The sequence below is a fragment of the Cinclus cinclus genome, chromosome 2, assembly GCF_963662255.1.
Source record: "Cinclus cinclus chromosome 2, bCinCin1.1, whole genome shotgun sequence".
Classification (NCBI taxonomy): domain Eukaryota; kingdom Metazoa; phylum Chordata; class Aves; order Passeriformes; family Cinclidae; genus Cinclus; species Cinclus cinclus.
In genome coordinates this window covers 55537368-55560448 of record NC_085047.1, presented here as the reverse complement: position 1 = coordinate 55560448, position 23081 = coordinate 55537368, and the positions used below count along the sequence as shown (strand labels likewise).

The 23081-nt window shown below is 35.3% G+C and overlaps 1 long non-coding RNA gene across 1 annotated transcript in view; it reads right to left on the bottom strand.

Annotated features, from left to right (window-relative positions):
• Positions 1-4910: 4910 nt before the first annotated feature.
• The window catches only part of LOC134041237 (uncharacterized), a 77327-nt gene continuing 59156 nt past the window's right edge, over positions 4911-23081 (bottom strand). The window contains exons 4-7 of the long non-coding RNA XR_009932967.1: positions 9529-9615; positions 7832-7924; positions 6462-6551; positions 4911-5711 (exon numbers count right to left, since the gene is read on the bottom strand). This is a non-coding gene — a long non-coding RNA (uncharacterized LOC134041237). The remainder of the gene's footprint in view (positions 5712-6461; positions 6552-7831; positions 7925-9528; positions 9616-23081) is intronic.

Below are 23081 nucleotides of genomic sequence, written 5' to 3'. Positions count from 1 at the left end.
TGAAAATGTCCACTGCTCTGGACAATTGTTCACAGCTAAAGAGAAAAACCTGCAATTTTAGAGAAAACTGAGATACATTAATAGCAAAAGGTAGCTGCTTTTCTCAGGCTTATTTTATGCTTGAATAAGAATAAAATAATGGGATCACAATATAACAGCTCTGCAAGTTAACTGTATATTCTAAGTGACTAGAATTACTTAAACAAACTAAAAATTAAAGATACTCCAAGAACCATGAGGAAGCCCTGAAGTTCAATCCTAATTTGGGAATGGAGTAACCACTCCTCAAAAGAGGAAGAATATTTTAATTTTTCTGAACAGGATAAGTTATTTGAATCTTCTTCAACCTAGAACAGGCTCTTACCTATGCTGCTAATTTATGAAAGAGACTGCAAACTCTCCGTTGGGGAAAAAACTCAAACCAAAACAAAAACCTCTGAAACCCAAAGACTCAAAAAGCTGCTTCAAACACAGAAAGAAAGCACTTTGAGAGACTGCAGGAGGGAAGAGGTGAATCCCCTTGCTGGTTGCTTGGACAGCCCTGAAATTCTTTAATGCTGCTCCCTGCTTTCCATCTTCAACAGATTTAGAGAATGTAGGAGCATAAAGCAGTTTAAAGCCACCTTTACTGGTGCTCTCTTCAGCAATAAACCCCAGAACTTTGGCATAATAGAGGACTGTGATGCAATTCACAAATACTTCATTATCTCAGTGTCCATCTATTGGAACCATAAGGTACGCATTTAGCGTGCTTTAATGGGTACTTATATTTATTGTATGCTGGCTTAACCATTACTTCAGGAGACATCTTAGGAGAAGACTATGGAACATGCAAGGAGCTGCACAGTTAGTCCAATAAAAGAAAATTCCACTACCCTTTGAAATCCTACCTGCAGCTTGCTTTCATCTGCTAACAGCAATAGTTATCACCGCCAACAACCTTTGAACAAAATAGTTTTGTGACTTTTTTGCACATATCCTTGATTTAACAAGAAAGATGGGGAACATCTGTGGGCAACTTCCACTGGGTATTTCTTCAGAAGCAGGACATGTAAACTTGAATCTCTTCAGGCTCCTGATACCCAGGTTTTCTGTTTCATGGAAGAATCCCCTTGCCTTGAGATTATTTCAGCTAGTTTCTTAATTTAGCAAGTTGTGACAATTTTAAAGCAGCTTTGTTCTGTCTCCATCTTTCCCATTCCCCCTTTTCAATCACAGCACATAGCCTTACTCTCTTGTTTCTGCCAGCCGTTCCAAGATATGTGATCACTGATTTTTTTAATGTGTTCCAAGCATGAGGAAAAGTCCTCCAGCACTCTGGCTTTCTTGACATCATAGTAGTCTTCTGTGTTGTAGTAGAAAACTAATTGTCACATCAGTTTCTCTAGCACTGTTGCAGCTATGGATTTTCAGCCACAAATCCAATTCCTTAAATGAAGATGAGGTGTTATAACCATGGCCATACCTGATGCAGAAAGAGATAATTTCTGTATTGTTTATCTCGGAGCATAAGATCTTGTACCTCTGTGACAGAGTTCTTTCTGGAATCCTTGTGTCACCTGATACTGCATTTCATACAGTACCTACAGTATTCCATCACTACATAGATATACAGTGACCATTAGAAGGGAGATTTTAGGTTCTCTTTACAAACTCTGCAAAAAGTCCCCAACAAAATGCCTAATAAGTGTCCTGCAATTGTCAGCATGAGACATTAATTTAATTTTGAATAAGAACTTTTTCTGTTTCTCAACATATGAGGAAATGGAAACTGGAAGTATGCAGCTAGTTGCATTGGTAGCAACTTAAAACACATCTTAAAGCAAAGCAAATGTTATTAAAAAACACCCAAGACTCTTGATAAAACTGTACCTTGTTAAAAAGCAGAAGCTTGTATAGATAGTCTCAGTCACTAAATAAAGCTGTACCTGGTTAGTTCACTGCCAGCTTACAAACTTTAATGTTTTAAAACCCTGCATTCTTGACAGAACTTTATCTATATACTTTACTTTAGTCAGGCTGTAAATGTGATAGTCAAGCATGCTAGTCTTAAGTTTTATCACAAGGACAAAATACTGCACTACATTTTTACTATAGCATTTTTAAAATAAATTTCTATAAAGGCATTAAGAAACACTGTGCAGACACTCCATATAACCAAGCTTTAACATTTTTTATACACAAGAAATAAAACTTGATTCAAAGGTAGTTTTTACAAGCATACACATTTTTCTTCTCCCTTAATTTTCTCTATTTGTGACATGGGATTGAAAAACACTGCTTGCTGAATGCAACGAACAGCTGAGTTCAAGCTCAATTCCTTTCTACAGCCTCCACAGCAATTCAACCAACAGGGGGCTGTCTGTCTACACGATGTTATCAAATCTGCAGTGAAATCCTCTTCCTGACTGTACAACCTACCATTCATGCACACCTCCTAAAATTGCTTGAAGAAGAAGACATTTAACAGATTTCATACCTCTAAAACATTAGAGTTCTTGTCCATCTTTGTCTCATACTACTGGAAAGCTTGTATTTGTGATCTGAAAGTTCCATTATAGATACAGAGTTTTAATGCATTTATTGATGTGTCTGAAAATAATAGCGATTGTTTGTTGGAAAAGGGGGTGACTTTCACATTACCTTGATAATAGGAAAGGCATATCACAGCTGCTTCCAGATGCTAAGCTATATCTATATGAGCATTTTTGTGCTGGTTTCATATACTGACACTCAACTTCTGCACAAGAAAAAAGACCAAAATGTTTTTAGACCCTTTGATATTGATTTAGAGAGCAGATAGGCTAAGTCTGTCTGTAGTAGTGTCAAGAAAGGAAGAATAAGGCCCTGAATATTCCTTACAGTGATTTAAACAATGTAAATGGACTTTAAAACTGGAGTGCCAGTCTCAGGAGTGAAGGTTATTTTCTCAGTACTGGCACTGTTGCTTACAGGAAGCACATTCAGCCAGCTGAGCTTACCAAAAACTAACCTCAAGTCATTCAATGAAACCACCAAGGACATGTAAGAGCTGGGGTAATAGTGAAGGAAAAGAGAAGACTCATTCCCAAACTTGTCTGGCTCAAGAATCACAAGGCTGTAGAACGATAGTCTTACATTATTATTGACTATTCTAGCTGGTCAAATATAATCCCTGAAGCTCTTCCTTTGCCTCTATTTCAATGAAACATTAACAATTTATACATTTGAGACTATGCTATAATTTATGCCTTATATACTTCAAATTTTATAATACTTAAGGGTTTGAGTATTTGTTGAGAGATCCAAAAATGTTTTACTTCTAAAACCACTTAAAAGTGTAAAAACTGCTGACACAAGTTTATTTTACGGGCAATAAAGCCACATACTTGCCCTGCAGAAGTGTAGGGAAATGTGAAGCTTTCTATCCATGTCTGACTCCTGTGGCTATAAAACAGTAGAAGAAAACACTATAGATGTATTATTCCTATCTCTCAAGAGAAACTAAGCCTTCAACTACTATACACTGTATACTTCAGACTGAAGATACAAATTAGATAAATGCTGCTATAATTAATATGTTAATTTCAGAACTTTTGAACATAAGGTTCAAATTTTACATTAACAGGCAGAAGCAATGTAAGTAATTTTATTTCACAAATACAGAGCTATTGTAAGTGAATAAAATGTGGGAAAAAATGAGTTGCACCTGATGACCATTAAATAACTTCTAATAGAAACTATTTAGATCGAAAAGGAAGTGCTCTGATGATTATTATCCCCCTCACAGAAAGATAAGAAAAATTATGGAAAAATGCAATGGCATAAGTGGCATTGCTTATGTCTCTTTATAGTTAAATATTTTACTGTGATACACACAACCGCCACCTTAGAAAGGAGATTTGCAGATATTGCAGACATAAGTTTTCCTTCAAATACATTTAAAACATTTTGTTTTTTACGTGAAGAACTGCTGCTGCTGCTGTTAAACTGGTGCAACAGCAGCTCACCACTTAGGATGTATTTCTATCATTTCTTGTGACTTCATTGCAACCTACTGTCACAGAAGATAAAGGGAGTCAAAACATTTCAAATTCAACATTACTGCTAATGTAATTATCTGATTAGAAGAGACTTCCCCCAATACTTAACAAGATGCCATGACTAAGGGAAAAGCTGAAACATTTGCAGATCATTGTATCTAAATTTCTAGTACAGACCACTCTTCTAGCAAAGTGTGCCATAGGCAGAACCAAGAAAACTGCCTTTGAAATTTGAAGAAAATGGCTGTACAAGTCCTAAATACTTAGGTATAAGTCACTTTGTATTTTTAGAGATGCAGGGCTTACCACTGTTCAGAAATTGTTACAACTGAACTAGATCATTTTTCCTGGAAAACGGATCTTCACAGGTAAATTTGTTGTCAAATATGCTGAAGTTCAAACAGGTACATTACCTTTACTATATAGATTTTGCAGAATGTTGATGATGTTACTCACAAAGATGACAAGCAAAAAATTGCACACACAAGTGTTTAATAATGAGTTATATTTGCAAAATGAATCAGTGACAAGACAGGACACAAATCAGAATATTTTGGTGTTCACAGGACTGCAGAAATAGACCATGAACAAACAGCACAGACACTATTTCCCAGTCTGAGCTGGTAACAAAGAAAGTTGACTGCAGATCTGGTCTTCAAAAGATGCACAGTACTCACCTCTTCCTCCAAAATCAGATAATAAATGCCATAGAAAATTCCAAGAGGAAATGCATTACTGTAGTACAGCTACTAAACAAAAGTAGCCAACAGCCCTTCAAGATATGTGCCCACTACCCCTATTTTAAATGTGACACAGAGGTGTAGAAACTATCATAGTATGCAACAGTTTGAAGTTCCCTTTAAGAAGACAGGAGACTGTCAGCAGACATACTTTTACAGAGTATTTTAATTCAAATGACAACCCCTAAGAAGCTTGGCTACTAATGTGAACCACCAGTGTTTCTTTCAGACATGAGTCTTAAATCAGACAACTCTAAAGTAAAGCACAATACATGCACTACAGAAACAACAGCGTGGTTACTTGTCCAGCATCACATGAGAATAAAGGCAGAAAAATAAACATCACATCCAATTCTTAGGAATTCTCACTTGGCATAACAATGAAGAAATGGCTTCCTCTACTTGCAGCCATTTGTTCCACTGCCTACAGAATTTTTTACTAATTTCTGCAGCACCTATAGCAACACCAGGTTTCTTCTTGCACAGCCTACAAACATCTTCCCTGTCCCAGCACCACAACAGGCTGAACCTATCAATAGACTAAACATTCTGTGTGATCAAAAAGATTGCTTCATAGTATACTGACACAAGGGGGCAAATGAAGATTGCAGAATCTTAAAGCAGGAGTTATCTAACTTCTTAATGTTTCATCTTGTGATCTTCTTGCTCTTTTTACAGTTACTAGCTTGTGCTTTGTTTTTCCCCCCCCCAAAAAAAACCCCATTTCCTCCTTTGAATTCTGATTTCCCTTATTAGATTAAGCATTTTATTTATTTCCACAAAGACGATGACAGAACTGAAGAATCTTTCACATGAAGAAAGGCTGAGTGATCTGAGACTCCGGCCTGGAGAAGAAAAGGCTTGTGTTTGTGCGATTGCAGCAATGTTTCTAAATGCCTGCTGCTGTGGGTACTGGAGAGTAAAGAAGACATAGCCAGGCTCTCCTCAGCTGTGTCCAGAGACAGGAAAAGAAGCAACAGGTAAGAAATTAAGTGCATTAAATTCTAGCTGAACAGGACAGGCTGCAGAGTCTCTATCCATAAATTGATTCAAAATTGAGTGGACATAGCCTTAAAGAAACTACCATGTTTGAACTAGGAATCTCCCTTACAACCTCAACTGTTCTTACTTTGGGATTTCTTTTCAGGACCAAAACCCATGAAGTAGTGGAGGGTACTAACAGGTTTGCCCTCTTCTCTGTGGAATATGATGAGGGGGATGAAATTGGCAGTGATTTCCCATATGCCTACTACTTAACAGTCTGCATTACCTTCTGGATCTGAAGTGCAGACCACCCCAGTGAACGTTAGCAATCATCTGAGGAGTGCAATCCCCTTTCCCTAAGCCTGAGTCATTCTCTTTACCTCAAGCCATTTCCCCTCGTCAGGCTGCTGCTTCTTCCAATTTCAATAAACAAACCAACCTCCAAATCTTTGCCCAACATATTTCAATCCTTCTGATTTTCCAGTTAATCAGGTCTGTCCTTCCTGTATTTGCTCTCAGCTTCAACCTTTAACATCTCATCTTTAGACATGCTCCTAACACCAGTTGTCTTCACTCATATAGCTATTACTCTCAGTTTATTTACAAGCAGGCCTATCTTTTCTTGCCTTTTTACGTGAATTAGCATCTTTTCCCCATACAGCTTCTAAACCTAGCAGAAAATAAGCACCTGAACTGTGAGCCTTCCTTTACTTACATCAGGCACAGTCCATAGAATCCCAGAGCTGCAACACAAAGCAAGTTCTATCCAGCCATAGTCTCCAGCACCACCCATACAGGCAAACTTCTGGAAAACATAACTACTAATATTAAGCCACCTGTGAACCATGACAGAAATGTAACATCCTTTTCAAAGGTTTAGGAACTGAATCATTTGAGTAGGCCTTCATAAGCACTTGAAGTAGTTTTCCTAATGCAGACAGAACTTTGGTTCCTCAGTTGAACTCTGGTTCTGCAAATGCTCAATCTGTGTTTTCACCACGTCACTGAACTATTCTAAGCTGCTAGGGCCACAAAACAAGGCTCTCCAACCTTTGCCCTTCTGCTTCTTCCTGCTCCCTGCTATTTCCTGCCCTTGTGCCAGTGATAGGAGTTTGCATGGTGAACCAGAAGGAAGCACAGTCTGTTTCACTCTTCACACAAAGGCCAACAGGAGCACAATGAAGTAGTCAGGAACAGTTTGGCCACTGCACTTTAACAAAGCCATGCAAATAGACTCATAAAAGTCTCCGGGAAAAATCCTGGGTACATTAAAATACTAGATCTACAAGAGCTACTGGATGGATGGCCTGTGCAAGAACCAGCCTGCAGCATGCTGAAAATCAACCTTTAAGGTCTTTCCAAGCATTTCTAAGTCTTCAAATGGCTGTAGTGTATGTGTAGGTCTTTAATATTTAAGCAGTTACATAGTGCTATTTGAAGAAACTCAATGAGAAAGCTAACTTGGAAAAAATAACCTATCTGGCTCAAAGTAGTCAACCTTGTTTTGGTCATGTATCTTAAGAGAAATGTAGTAGGTAAATGTGCACACAAGTGTTCTTTATGAAAAGCTGTAGGCTATCTAATTCTGCATAGCTGTGCTATTGAGAACTGCTCAGGTCTGAACTAAATCAGAAATTTTAGCCATTAGTAATTTTGCCAGCTCAAATCCACAGCAGTAGTAGACAAAAAGAGTGTGATTTTTACCAGTCTGAAGTTTTGAAATATGGTCAAACAATGCAACCTTATGAATTATAACAACCTGGATTCATATTCACCATAACCATGCAACTGCACCAGTAACAGGCCTGCAAAGGCTAAAATCAAAATAAATCTTGAGTGCAGATAAATGTTTTTCCCTCCTTCTAAAACATCCATATGATACATTAACTTGACTCTGTGAACACATATTTGAATAAGGTATGTATATTTTAAATGGTAAAATACAACACGGCTAATAAAATTAGATAAGCAAGTGATACTGAGTCATGATAGTGAAGAGAATAAATTCTTAAAAGGAAACACACTTTCAGATCTGTATCTAAAATTAGTGGCATTTACATAACCATTAGTCTACATTTGACTCACCACAGTTCTTGCATGCAGCTTTTAAAAGGAAAGAAGCCCAAGTAATTTCCATTCTCACTGCAGCAATTTTAATCATCTCAATGAAAGATTCTCCTGCAAGAGAAAAATCTTAGTGGAAGATGAGGGAAAAATTAGTAAATTCACAGTCAGATATACACTTTAAACTTCTAACCATAAAACTGTTACCTATCTATAGCCCAGTGATTTAAGAAATGAAGTGGTTAATAAGTTTTGTTTAAAAAATTGGAAGGCACTTTTTCTTTGAAAGTTCTTTGCTAAAAGCATGACCAAAATCTTCAGTTCCACTAATTTAGAAAAGGTTGTAAAATTGAACACAATTATAAGAGTTTTAATAAAGAGACATGCTGACAAAGTAAAATTTTTGTAGTTTTTAATTGTTATAGTTTTAAAATATATAAACAAACACACTTACCAAAGCACTGTTAGACAGGTGTAGCTTGAGATGGCTCCTTAAAAGAGTTCAGTTTGCACATAAACCAAAGCAAAATTATATTTATGTCTATTCTATATTTACCATCAGATACTATGAAGCTCTAAATATAGCTTCTGAATAACTGAAAATACAAAAAAGCTAAGAAAGTGTTCATATACAAACAAAACACTATAGCAACAAAAAGGCATAGGAAATACATGCAGTGTCTGTTCCATGACTCGTGTGCAGAAGTGACCAGCCTTACTTCAGCAGCACAGTTAATACTGGAGATATTTACAGTCTTAACACCAATATTTACGTGCTGCTAAAGTATGACAGACATCAGCATCACAAGATTGACTAAATCATAAGTGGTATGTCTCTTCAGGGTGATGAAATCCTTGTATTTTTGAGGCAGCACAATATGGCCTGCACCTTTTCAAAACCCACAAACCATTATGTGCTGCTACGTTATGCCAAGGTGTCTACCATGCTTCAAGGAAACAGAAACATCCCCTCAGTGCTGAATGAAGAATTTTATTATTGAATTTTAGCTTCCACGAAGTAACATCAGTTGTATTAATGAACTACAAAACATTTAGAAAACATCTGTCCCTTGCCAAGATGACTGTTTATTTACAGTGAAGCTCTAGATTTTATTGTCACAGGTGCATAATACCTTAATGGGACATGAACCATAAACTGAACAATTGTGTGTCTGATTAGAGGAACTAAAGATTATGCAGATGTTTATTTCAAAAGAAAACAAAAAAAACTGGGTTATTTTCTAATCTAACTTTCTGTCATCTAGAAACTCAGATGCGAAAAGAAAACCCCAACAACTTTCATATGTAACAGAATAAGAATCCGATTTAAAAATAAGCTTCTGTCAACTACTCTATCAGTCCTCAAGCCATTTGTTAGCAACTTGCCCTTACTGCAATTTTTGGGCAGACTCAAGAGTCTTAATTTCAGAGGGAAAAAAAAAATTAAAAACCCACAAGAGTTGTTAGCAAGAATAGTATCTTATGTGTTATTATGAGCAGGAATTCATCTGCCTCCAGCCTAGAATGACCATGCTGCTTTACTTGAAGTAGGCAGTAGATGTGGAGTTCACATCCCTGCTAGGTATCATTTTCTTAGACTAAAGGATGCCAGAGTTTTAAGTGTGTACAGTCCTTTTACTAGATATCTAGGTTCCCTAGATAACGTGAATTACACTTTAATGTTTATATACTCAACTGTTAAGACAAAAGCTACTTACACAGCATGGACCCAAGCACACCACTCCACTGCAATATGCCTTCTAGTCAGGTCTTGACAGACAACTTCTGGGAATGAACAGGGCTATCTGGAAGCACAAAAAGAGATTTGGCAGGGAAAGATTAGGGATTTTTTCTTTTCTCCCTTCCTATTTTTGTTCCTACAGTAATACAGCAGGGCAATATCTGTTAGAAGAGTCCATTGCCACACATGTGCCAATTACAGTGAGATTGCTAGTGTAAATTTACAGGTAACAGCAGCAACACTTTATATATAGTTTGTCCAGGTAGAAATGCTAACTTGAGGAACTGCAAAGAGCCATTTCCAGTATATTTTATACATGCACAGCTATATTTACACTTATCCCCACCCCACCTCTTACTACCTATGTTTGTTTTTTAAATTGGACAGCTAAAATAGGCAAACTAAACTAAAAAGGCACAACTTACCCAACTAACCAGGGTGAATTAAAGCAGGAGTGCAAAGTCAAAATAAACCTATACTGTAAATGTATGCTCTGACAGTTGGTCTCTCCCCTCAAAAAAACTGTGCTAGGTATAAACCAAGGGAAGAAAGACAATCTCCACCATATATGTAATGTGGAAAGCATAGATAAAGATAGATGTGATAGCAAAAGATAAGCAAAAATGCTAGCCAGCAGTAAAGGATTTACTTCAACTTTTCTGGGGAAAAAAAAAAGTATGAAAAATGTTCTCTAGCAAGAAAAAATACTGCTTTGTGTTTGTAGATTTACCTTAAAAGATTGAAAGAAAATTATTTAAAATAAGACAGCTGCAACATTCAATACCTTTGGAAGTGCATTTCTCATTTTTACATTCAGGCCAAATTCTGAATTTGAAACTCCATGTGTTTAACTGATACTATTCTTTCAATTGCCTGGTTGATTTCAGGTTCTAGCTTAAGTATGTAGGGGTATTTTTCCTGTTGCATAACTAAATCCTTCTAAAATTAACCTATACACACCATGAAATGAAGACTTGGCAGAACTATTATGCTATTTCCTACAATAAATACATTAGTAAGAAAACTTGCAGGTAATTCCATGCACCCATACAAAACATGAACACAAAACCTTGCATGAATTACAGGATTCCAAGCTATTTGAATTTTTTTTTTTATAATTCTGTTTTTAATGATTTTGGAAGGTGTTCTGTTGCTGGCTTTTTTAAAACTTTACTACAAAATGCCTCAAAAGAAACCAATCAACCCAAAATTTAACACAATGTGACTGTATGTTTTCTACACTGCTATTAAAATAGATAAAATCTGCAAGAAGGATAAGCAAATTATCACATAAAATTGAAGACAGTGTATGTGAGAGAAGGGGTTGTAGGACAGGAAAAGGATGAAAGGGAGAAGTCTAAGATAAGAAGTGCACTCATAACTGAGCCAGGAATCTACTGAAATTCAGGAATGTCTGCACAAAGCTGTGTACCATTATGTTTTGGTCATAAAGTGAATATAGTTGTTACCAAGAGTGCTTCTCCTACCTCCATCCTTGTGTCTTAAGTCTGTGGATGAGAGACAGACGAAGGAGACCTCAACAACAGCTGGGAAACATGAATGCAAGCAGCTCCATTACATTACCGAAGTCCCTAAAAGCAAGAGCTCTGCTGAGCAAGAAGGATTCTGAAGATGTAAAACTGAAATTCCACAGAAGCAGCTCACATATACAAGTCAGGAATGCTTTTTGGAAAAAAAAAAACAAAAAAAACCAAAAAAAACCTGGAACTGTTAAAAAAAAGAAAGAGAAAGGAAAAGAGTGTGTGTGTGTGTACGTGTATTTGTGCTTGCTTTAGCAATTGGAGTGTTCCCAAGCAATGAAGGAGCCTTTACTTGATTTCAGTATTTCTTAGTTGATTTATCAAAGACCAAGCCCAATATATAGTATTTCAGTTTTTTACTGCTTATAGTCAGGAGTCTATGACAACACCAAGCCAAACTCAATCTTTTCTGATCCTAGGAAAACCAGCCACAAGTTAATTTCTGGCTACTATACAAACTTATAAGATCCTTAAATGCTGCTATAACTACTACTACTAATATTAATATAAATACTTTAATATAAATACTAATAACTCCTGAAACCTCTATGTAACATATTATACCCAAAAGGTATCACTAGGCCTGCAATCTGACTGTCAGGTCAGCGACTTGGAGTAAAACACACCAAGGCCTTTGTATTAAACACTGTATACTGTCTCTAATACCCAAGAACATGACGCAAAATTAAACATTTACCTCGTGCCTTCTGGTCAATATCTCTTGATATTTCTTGGCCAAAACCTCCTCCTCATCAACAGCGTTATACACCAATGCTCACAACCATACTCTTTTGCTTCTGTTCCTTAGTCATTAATGCGAAACACAGACCCTATATGAAAGCAAGGCTATTACTTCACTGTTCATTGTGACCCTTGCCCAAGCTTATTTCAGATTAAAATTAGAAAACTGAACATGAACCTGAGAGACTTAAGTGTTCCACAGTCTAAATGCATTACACATTTGTCCAGCAGTGCTACTCTCCTCCACAGCCCAGACAACATCAATTACATGTCCGTATCTGTTTTCCCAGGTTAGCTTAGTTTAACCAGAAGTGAGACAGGGTTTGCACTGAGATGGCACAGCATGAAGTCGGGCATCTTTGACCAGTGTATCCTGCTCTGTGCATTCCATTAATGGAGTAAATTACTTCTATGTTAGACAGGACATTTTGCAGTGTAGCTTTTTGGGCAACTGCTGGTGAATTTGCCAAGCTCTTCTCTCACAGTTCAGTGCCACTAACACACCACTAAATATGAACAAATACAGTGGCAGTTCAACACTGAAAAATGCTTTTGGGGTTTTATTGAATTAATCTGGGAAAAAGAATTAGAGATAATCTCACTGTTCACTTCCAAGAAAACACTTCCATTCTCTAAGATTTTAAGAGCTATAAGAGTATGTAGCTGTATCTCTCTCATACACTGTGTACACCCCTCCCTCCAAGCTAAAACAATAGTTTCATTTTATTTTTGTCATATGATTACTCAACTTTGCAGTAGTTATACTGCAAACATACTAGAATTTATAACTCTTGTTCATTCTTAAATCTAAAATTTAGAAATATATTATTTTACTCCTGCCTTCTTGTTTCTTTGTTAAGGAACCATCTTTCTATCTAATTTGTGGTGTCAACAGCCTTTAAAGTGAGATGCATGTATGTTGTAAAAAGAAAAGATTCCACTGAAATATTTCAGAACATTAACTTTAAAGGTATCAGTATAGTTTCAGCTACTATTTCATTATTGTTTGATTCAGGCATAACCTACAACACTCAGTTAATTCACTCAACTTAAATGAGGTTGCTTTCTGCTCAGAAGAAGAAGAATTAAGAGAATAACCTATATAACTTGATTGCTCTTCTCCTAAAGTAACAGTAAGATTTTAAATTAGTGTTTCAGACTGCAGTTCTAAAAAAACAATTAAATTTTTTTTAAAAAATCTGTCTCTAAACTACCAATTTCACTGCATTTTTTTTAATTAAATAACTCTAACACAGCAAAAAATTTGCCTCACTTCACCTCAAAGAACTGCAGTAATTCAGGACCAAGCTTATATACCCTCTCCATGTATAAGAGGTCCTCCCATACCTTCCAGCAAGTAGCTGAATATCTCCAAGATTATGAAGTTGCATAAAAAAAAAAAAAAATCAAAACTAATGATTTAAACAGTTCTCTGAACAAAGAGATGAATATTTGAACAGATATAACTACCACTAATTTAGAGTTTTGGTAGAACAAACTTTGACATTAAAAAAAGAAAAAAAAATTTGCATGTTCACTATTTCCTGATTATGCCAACAATACTCCCCATATAACCATGGCAAAAGACTGGGAGAACTGCATTTTTTGCAATGTGAAGTATTAATAACTAAAGTAAAGCAGATGACTGCTGATTACTGAAATTTACTGCTACTAAATTTGGAGAATCTATATCATGTGTCCAGCCATCTCTCCAAGGATCGTGAACAAACTGATTTAGACTAGCTGGAGAACTACTGCATAAGATAAACATGAAATAACAAAGCCAGCTAAAAATAAAAACCAGGAAGTAAAACCATTGAGAAATTCAGAAGTATAAAAATACCTGGAAATTTAGAAGTGCAGTTAAGGACTCTCAGCATCAAGTTCTGTTTTACACCCTTTTTACTTAATCCAAGATTCCAACTACTGCTTATACTAGCTAGACTCATATATTAATTTGTATGAGGTGCAACCCCCCTCGCCAACTGCACCCAGGAAGACAAACTAGAGTGAAGACTGTTACTTGGTTCTGCAATTTGATGCTTCTATTGGAGTGATGAACAGCAAACAGAATGCAGTGAATTTCTGTGAAAGGCAAGAAACTAAAGGTAGTCAGTTCTGACTTGAACAAGTACAGTATGTCAATTTTTATAGCTTGCTAGCTAAAAAAAGAATAACTATGGGAAGCTGATAGAGCACATACACACACAAAAAAAATCACTGTATAGTTTGGTATATTATCAGTGTATTTTAGAATCAACTGTAGCTTAAAAATAAAACTGATAAGACCAACCCCTCCCACCTCTTTTCCCAGCTTCTAAAAAGTGTTTTGTCAGAAGCTGATGCATTAACTAGATTGCTATATGAAACACTTCACAGGGAACTTTGTAAAGTGTAACAAGCTCCAAGCTCTAGCAGAGTTTGTAAAAGCTGCATTTCAGAAAAGCTTTCCAGATCCCTCTTGACTGCACTGGTATAGCCTGCACATAACTTTTAAAAAATCTGACTTTTCTGCACCTTTGGCAAGCACACAGGAAGAAAAACTGTGTGAACACTTTCAATCTGTACCAGCATTCTTTCTGCTTGAAAGGACACATACAAAATTAAGAAAAATGAAGAAGCTATTTTCTAAGTTCTACAATGTAAGATGTTATATTTCATTATAGTAGCAATTAAAATGTTCTTTACCCCCCCCCAATTTTTATCACAAAAAATATTAAAACTAAATATGGTGGATCCATCAAAAAGAAAGCCAGATCTGTCTCAAAGTAGAATCTTCAGTTTCTGTAAGAGTATTAAAAATTTTTTCTAACACCTTTTCAGATTTAAAAAAATTATTTTAAAAGATAAATATTTTCAAGTTCTTTAATAAATGTAGACTTAGGTTATTACACTTCTACATTCAGAAAAGATTATACTATTATTATAGCTGAAGTTTCCAAAACCTGAAGTATATAGAGTCATTGGTGATAAAAGAAAATGTGACAATCCCTCTCCAAACAACAATTGTACAATACAAACCAGCTACATAATGTAAAGTTATTAAGACAGGGAAACAGGTTCTCCTTTTAAACATATTAAATTTAAAAAACCCTTTAAAATCTATCAACTATTGGTTCTCTATTATAGTAATTAATTTCAGTTCTTCTTACAAAATAATTTAAGTTTTATGAAGTTCTCAGAAGACTCGCTCATGTAACAGTCACAGGCTACATGTAAAATTCTGTGCTCCTCTAAGCTGGCACAGCCTTTTATGAAAGAAGGCCATGCAAGTATTGCTGTTTAAATAACCTAACTATAGAATACACAGCACAGCATTTCTTGTCCTCAACAGAATATTCCAGCCACTTTTGCAGAAACCCTGGTGGTCTGTGCACAGGATCAATTTCCAAAGTACTTCTAGGAAAGTGAAAAATATATTGGCCACTATTACCCAGACCGCCTTCCTAGCTGCTGTCTTATATCAAATTGGTAAATAATTACAAATCATAAGCCAGTAACAGAGCAACATTTTTATTAATTACCTTGTATATAAATAATAATTTACACTATGCCAAGCCACAAATTTTAAAATTGAGATTTTGTTACATCTCAGTATTGTATGGGACTATAATGCCTAAAGATAAAAACCAGGCCCATAGCTCAGAACGAAACACCACTTGTAAAGGGCTAAATTTGCTGCTTGTCTGCTTTCAAAGATTTAAGGTCAGAGTGACAATGCTATAAAATAAGGGTCAAAGCACAAAAAGACCAAGGCCACAGAACAAAGGGCTTTTCGTGTCCTGAAAGAAGTTGCTTTTTGTAAGCTTGCCTTCTGGCTCAGGCAGTAAATTTGTCTTTTTCTTAACATCATCACTACATGACTTCGATAAAATGCCAGACAACAGCATGACTTCTGAAAGGTGAGACTGACCTGTTTGAAGAAATCAACTCAACTGTTAAGGGAATCCACTAGTTAATAGCAGAGGAACAGCTCCTAGTAACTGCTAGTTTTCCAGTCATTAGCTGTATTTCTACAACTTCAGTATTTAATTAGTCACTTCAGCAGAAGTTTCAGGTGTCCACAGTACCTTTGGGGTACAGATTCCAATCTTTCCCCCATCTCTCCATGAAATATTAATAGAATACTACTAATACTACTAATACTACCATCTACAACACAGATCTGTGTACTGCCTCTCAAAAAAACATTTGTTTGGCCCTCCCTCCACTTTCCATCAATGAGACCCACTACTCACAGAACTAAGCTAACACAAAATAAAATGGTACTTTCTAAGGCTGACACAGATCAATAAGCAGTGAATTTCCTATTTCCAGCCAGAAAACAAACTTCACTTCGAACAAGCTTTTCCAAAACAAGAACAACAGTTCTGACATATGGAAGCAACTTTATCCAGAAAAAAAAAAAAGAAAAAAGAAAAAAAGAAAAAAAAAGGACAAGATAAGGATGCTGGGTGCTTCTTATGGCTCTATATTAAGCTAGATTTTCAATATTTCACTAACAAGCTTGATGTAAAACCATGCTGAATTAACTAGATGCTAATATATTAAGAAAAAATACTTATAATCCAATACTTAAAGTACACAAATAGTTAAGAAAAAAAAATTGCACTCTCAAACTAATAAATACCCACAAACTTAAAAATGTTAAATCTCTGAAAACTAGCATCTGAATTTTTCAATAAAAAAGTTACTTGTCAGTATGCTCTTTGAGCAATATCAGTATTGCAAGAAGCCTCTCTCCATCATAATCCAAACCTATATGAAAGAATCAGAATTATCTGCATTATCTTCTATAGCAAATGTAAGGCAAGACATTTTGAAAACACAGATCTTCCATACTTCAAGTACAATTTTCCCCTTCAAAATAGATGGCTTCTGTCTTCAAAGTTATTTTTTTTTTTCAGTCCTACTAACTTACTTAAAAGCAGGAACTGGAGATTAAGATATGTGGAATTAGGTTAAAAAAAATATACAAAAAACCCCCTTACCTTTTGACTCTGGAGATCTATAACAGCTGAGTTTCAGTGCCAACAAAACAGAAGTTTCATAAAACATATCACTTTGCTTTTGATCTGCCTTAAGCTATAATATCTGATTCCTACATTAATTATTAAATGTAGCATTTAATAAAATTATCCTTTTCTTTCTTTCTACAAATTTAATATAATAAAAAATACCTTAATATAGGAAAAGCGTAGTGTAACATGAAAGGCCTACTCCAATCATCCTACACTTTTTGGAAGAAATGATTACTCCTCATCTCTCAAGAAGCACTGGTGCGAGTATACTGATTTTTCTTGTGGTGAATAGCAGCCCACAAGTTAAGGAACTGATGCAAACTGGCAGATTTCCCCTTCTAATTCTGAGTCATATGCGTCATCTTTTTGTCAAAAGCTGGGAAGAAAGAGTCTCTCTTCCAGCTTGCCACATGAAACCACCTGCTTAAAGACAGAACAGACCAATACTGCAATACTGGCCTGCACATTGCTGGTACTTAGATATTGGCTCTTGCTTTGTTCAAATAAACAAAATTCTGAAGACAGCTTTAATGTTAATGACAGAACTTATCTCTTTGATTTAGGGCCAAAAATCAAGCTGGTAACCGGAGGAAAAAAAAAAAAAAGAGGGAAAAAAAAAAGAAAAAGAGTCATATTGGCAAGAAAGTGCTTATTCTTAAAATGGTAGTGTCTTACCTGCAAAAGATTAAGGGTTCAGTTCCTTAAAAGCTTACATGCATGCTTGGTTTAATCACCTAGAATCAGACAGATTTCATAGAAATACATTCCAAAACAAAGAGTTCATGTATGTGATTAAGACCTCTGTATCAGTGTACACGGCTGCCAGCTGATTCCTCAAACCCACTGCCCCAGTTAAACTAAAAATTTCCCCCTAAACCCCAGAGAACCTAATGATTTCTGTAGGTTAAATCCCACATGCTCCTTTTTTTACCCCACTGGGGATTTTGCAAATTAAGAACCAAGAAAACTATTTTCTTCTTGGACAGACTGATCAAGGCCAGTCATTGCTGAGCTATATATACTGTGTTAGGACACAATATCTCTCTTTCAGAGGCACCAGCACCAGTTAAGATCGGGCACATCATTGCCAGCAGATTACATATTTTCAAAATGCACCAGAGCTGCTGATCAGACCTGCAGAAAACAGGTGTAAACGTTTACTGTAACAATGCACTGCAGTATTTATACTAATTGTGGCACTGCAAGAGTGATTGCTAATAAATGTTCTTTATAAAAAAAAAAAAAAAAAACAACGTAAAAGCAGCTAAAGCAGATTTTAGACATTAATAGTAAGGAATGCAATGAAAATACAACTTGACAAACTGATCCAGAGTGTAGAAACAAACATGCCATTTTAATCATAGATCAGCTTTTTTACAGACAAGCACACAAAATATACAAGATATTATATATGTATGCACATGAAGTCAGACAGAAAGACAGGTATAAACTCACATACACACTCTTATATAAAATGCCCTTTGTTTTCAAATTTGTACTGTGCCACAAGCGTTTACACGGCTGGGTGCATACATTTCAATATAATGAGAAAATTTGCATTGCTAAAACAAGAATACTAGAGTGCTTTTCAAGAACCACAACACCATCATTTGCATTATAGCTTATTATTTACAAGTATTTAAGATGTTCTGTAAATCTATAATGAGCATTACAACAATGAAAACTGAAATTTATTATGTAATGCAGTGTTATATAAATTGTTTAAATAGTGTACAATATACACAGATGATCTCTTCTACTCGGTGAAATATTAAATACAGCACTTTATTGCTCATCTTCAACTACCTTTTTCTGTATTCCATATAATATATTTTACTTGATAAAATTATAGACACAAAGTACCTATCTGATGCCTTACCCTGGTTATTGTGTGGTTTGGTTTTTGTGTATTTTTTAATATGAAATTATTTATTCATACAGTTTTCTTAATTTGACTAACTTTGCAATATTTTGTAAGAAAATATTTTACTAATTATATATTCTATTTTCCTTGGTACTTAACAAAAGACATTTAAGCTTGTCTGCAATGTTACCTTACCTCCCAAAATCCAGTATCTTTCCAAGAGTTTGATGTAGCATGTGGCAGCAAATAAAAACCAAACAAAACCCACCACTGAGAAAGTTACACCTTTTTGACAATGGCAAGAGTGAATGAGGTAAGACATTATGGAAGATGTTTCCTGTAATTCAGCAAAGCATTAGAGCTGGCTTAACTTCTTTCTCACTCAGTGGAGCACTCCACGATATGAAAAGTGAGTTAAATAAACCATTTAGGAGGGTAATCACAAAGAGCAGCTTTTGCCTGGGGGAAGACCCTGGGAACGTCTCCACTGGCTCCCTCTTTTTCATCACAGGCACCCATAACATAAGCAGAGGTAGGCTGCTGCTTTGAATTGCCCTCTAGTGTTAGCCTTCATTAATTCCTGCCTCAAGAACAAATCCTGTTCAGCTTTTTAATAACAGAAAGTGGGTCAGCAACGTAAGTTATATTAAGCTAAAAAAATTAAACAAAAAAAATTGAACAGTGTTTAAAATTTGTTTTGAGGTGAGAAGACAGAGGTTGACAAATTAAGTAATACACACCAAAAATACAAGAAGTCTATATACCTAAGTGGCAAAAAAAAAAAAAAAAATCAAATAAAGGACAACAAGTTTATGAGAGAACTTATGAACATTGTATTTTACATTTCTGTCAGCTTCTTATGTAGTTTCACAAAAATATCTATTTCTGAAGCAAATACTCAATATTCACAGCCAAATTCACTGTCATAATGGTGGGATCAAAACATCAAAAAAACTAGAGGAGTTGCTGATGTCAACAGAACACAGTTTAGCAGTACCAATACCCCGGAAGGAATAATTCTCTCACTACTAATTCCAGAGTCTCCTCATTACACCCTAAACCCAGATGCAAAACAAGCATCATGAAGATCCAGATTTTAAACCTGGTAATACTAGGAAGAGAAGGCAAGCATTTGCATCTGCTTTTATTACAAACCATGTATTATCTGCTCTTGAATTGTTTAGAGAAGTCATGAATCTGGGACTTAAAGAAGTATGAAGAATATATTAGTAACACTTGCATGTCATACAAGCTATGGATTTCCAGATACATAGAATTAAAGATGAGCATATGACCCTTTGTTTAAAAAAATACTCTGGTCATACAGAACTACAATCCTTCACTCTGACTGAGAGCTGAAAAAATATTTTTAGAATTAGGTGTTAACACAGATGAAGAAAAGTACAGATTTGAGTGCTGCTTTTATAACTCCTGTGCTTGGCATTAAAAGCAGCATTTTCCCTTCCCCTGGGAACCTGGAAAAAATCTTTTGGTTTTAGGGAGCATAGGGACAGGGTAACCAGTACATAATCATTCTTCTTGATCAGGAGTTCTTTTTGCCTATGGAAAATGCTGACAATAAGTGCTACCATATCAAAAGGTAACTGTTCCACAACAAACTTTTTCAATATATTTTCACTTAGAGAAGGACTCTCTTTTAAAAGCCATTACAATATTTCACAACAGATGGAGCATCTTTTTCTTTGTTTAATTTTTGAGCTTGGCTAAAATAGGGACTAACTCACAACAAGAAAAAGCAAGGTGTTTTCAGAATAAAGTGATAACATTCATAAGACCACAGGAGTGGTCCAAAGGAGTACAGAAATTATAAAGCAAATGTTTTCATTTATCAGATGCACTGGAAGTCCTGTTAAATCTAGAAGTGAGTCCTATGATATTATACCTATTTTGAAATAGGAAATGATCAGTTAAATTTGGGAAGATCATAGTCATATTCATAACTACAATACTTTCTAAATGTCTAAGTTAACTTCCATATGAATACTAAAATCCATTTCCTTCTGTGGGAAGAAAGGGCAGTTTTTAAATTATTTTTTTTTTAAAAAAAATCAAATTGTTCTTCATGTCAACTAGGAAGTGAAGCATAAAATCACAAAAATCTTTAATCAACGAATTAGAAAAAAACCATCAACAAACCAAAACAAACCAAACCATCCACAAAATAAAAAAGAGCATACGACACTCACAGGAAGTAAAAAGCAAGCTCTTAAAATTTAGCAGGTTAAAGAGAAGGTGCAAATACTTCAGATGCATTTGCACATTACTAAGATTTTATGTACCTCAAAAATTAAAAACAGATATTGCTGACATCTTGCTTTGACTAGATTATCTTGATAATGTGTTTCAATAAAAATAACTAATTCTCTTTAACACTGGTCTAAAATTTAGAATAACAAAAAACCCCTTGTTTTCTGGAAAAAAAGTTAAAAAAAATTACCATGACTATCCAGGTGTTTGAAAGAAATTCAAAATTAACAAAGATAGAAACAATGATTTATCCAAACACTACTCAATTAACAATTGCAACTTCATACATGCCCTGCTTTTAGGGGGCAAACAGCAGTCTAAACCAAAGTCTATTAACAAGCCATCAATATACTATATGAACATTTAACAATTTTGATTACATTTCTCATTCCCGCACTGCAAGCTTCAATGTATGGGTCTACATAAATTCCTCCTTAGACTTCTGTTGAAATTAAACAAAAATAACAGTAAAAAGGGGGCAATACATTACTTATATTTGCACTCGAGTGAGAAAAATAAGCATTTAAATATCCCAGTTAGCATATTTTAACTATTTTTCCTAAAGAATTTGCATGCCATTTGCTTTTCTTTTTCTACTGCCTAGCAAGACCATTTTATCAACAGACAAGGAAAAATGATGTCAAAGTATGCCAGTCTTACATCCTTCCTATATACATGCTTCATTGAATGTCTGAAGTAATAGTAAAAATTAATGTCTATTTAAATCTAATAGTATACACAACTCCATTTTAAAATAATGTAGGGCTGGCTTTAGTTTAAACTAACAAAGTCCAGAAAATTCAGTTGCTTCAGATTTAAAACTTAAAATAGTCATGCCTAAGATATCAAACAATGGTTGATTTTACATGTGCTGTAATAACTAGGAATGGGTTGCATTTATAGCTACAGATCCTTTTCATGAAAATTATTTCAGTTGCCTTTGTAAAGCAAGAGAAGTCCTTAAAGAAATAATAAATGAATTGTAAAAGTAATCTGCAACAGTTCCTTTTGGATGAGCAATAAGCATGCAAAGTCAGCTTGCAAATTATGATTTGGCTAACAAGACTTGTAGAGTCTCAAGTGTTTTATACCTACAGTCAGAACAGTAAAAGTGGCCATGAAAAGTTCCACATCTGAAACACTTCAGTAGAGGAGCCTGCACATTTTTATCTTTTCAACCTCATTACAATTAGATATTGCAAAACAGATTACAAAGTCAGCACACAGCTTGCAATAGCCACACCAGCAATTTTTAAGGGACAAGCACTGCAGTCGCTTAATTCAGGCTGAACTTCGAACAAAATCAGTGGTTGTTTTGCTAAATAAGAACTACAACAGGAGAGGCTAACAGTAGGAAAATAAAACAAACACACCCCACCACCTTTCTTGCAAGTTTCACCTACTCTTTGGGTCAAGAAACACTCATGTTGACTAGCAAGTACAAAACAGCTCTAGGGAAAAAAAAAATTAATATGGGCCAAAATTCAGCACAAATATGTTCTAGAGCAAATCAACAGCTTAAGTGGACTCTAATCATAACTGACAACTGCAGCACTCTTAAAAGATTCTAGAGCTTGTAAAAGGGTAAGACTTAATTACTACATTACTGCAAAACTCTTTTCACTTTCTAAAAAAACATTTGGACTTGTCTTAAAGTTCTAAATGCTTTAATATACACTAAATTTGTAAAAGGAAAGCAAGTGGGCATCTAATGAGAATACCATTCTGCAAATCCTTGTTCATGGTCGTGAGTCATTAAAACTACTTGTGTATATTAAAGTTTGTAGGATTAGGCCCTAAATGTAAAATCCCTTTGATTTACAGTTGTGAACCAGAAACCACCTTTTTTGCTGAATAAGAATCTATGAGAAATACTCTGAACCTGTGTCAGACCAAGGAACACTCCATCAAACTTTCACCTTTTAAATATCTCACAAGGGAGCCTTAGATACCTTTGCCTTGCAATATAATCCTGATTTTCATTAACAAGAATGTAACTGCTTTTGTACAGGAAAAAAAAAAAATGAACAAACTCAAACTGTTCAGTGAAATCCTAAAATCCTTATTTTCCTGAGAAAGCTAGTAGGAAAAAAAA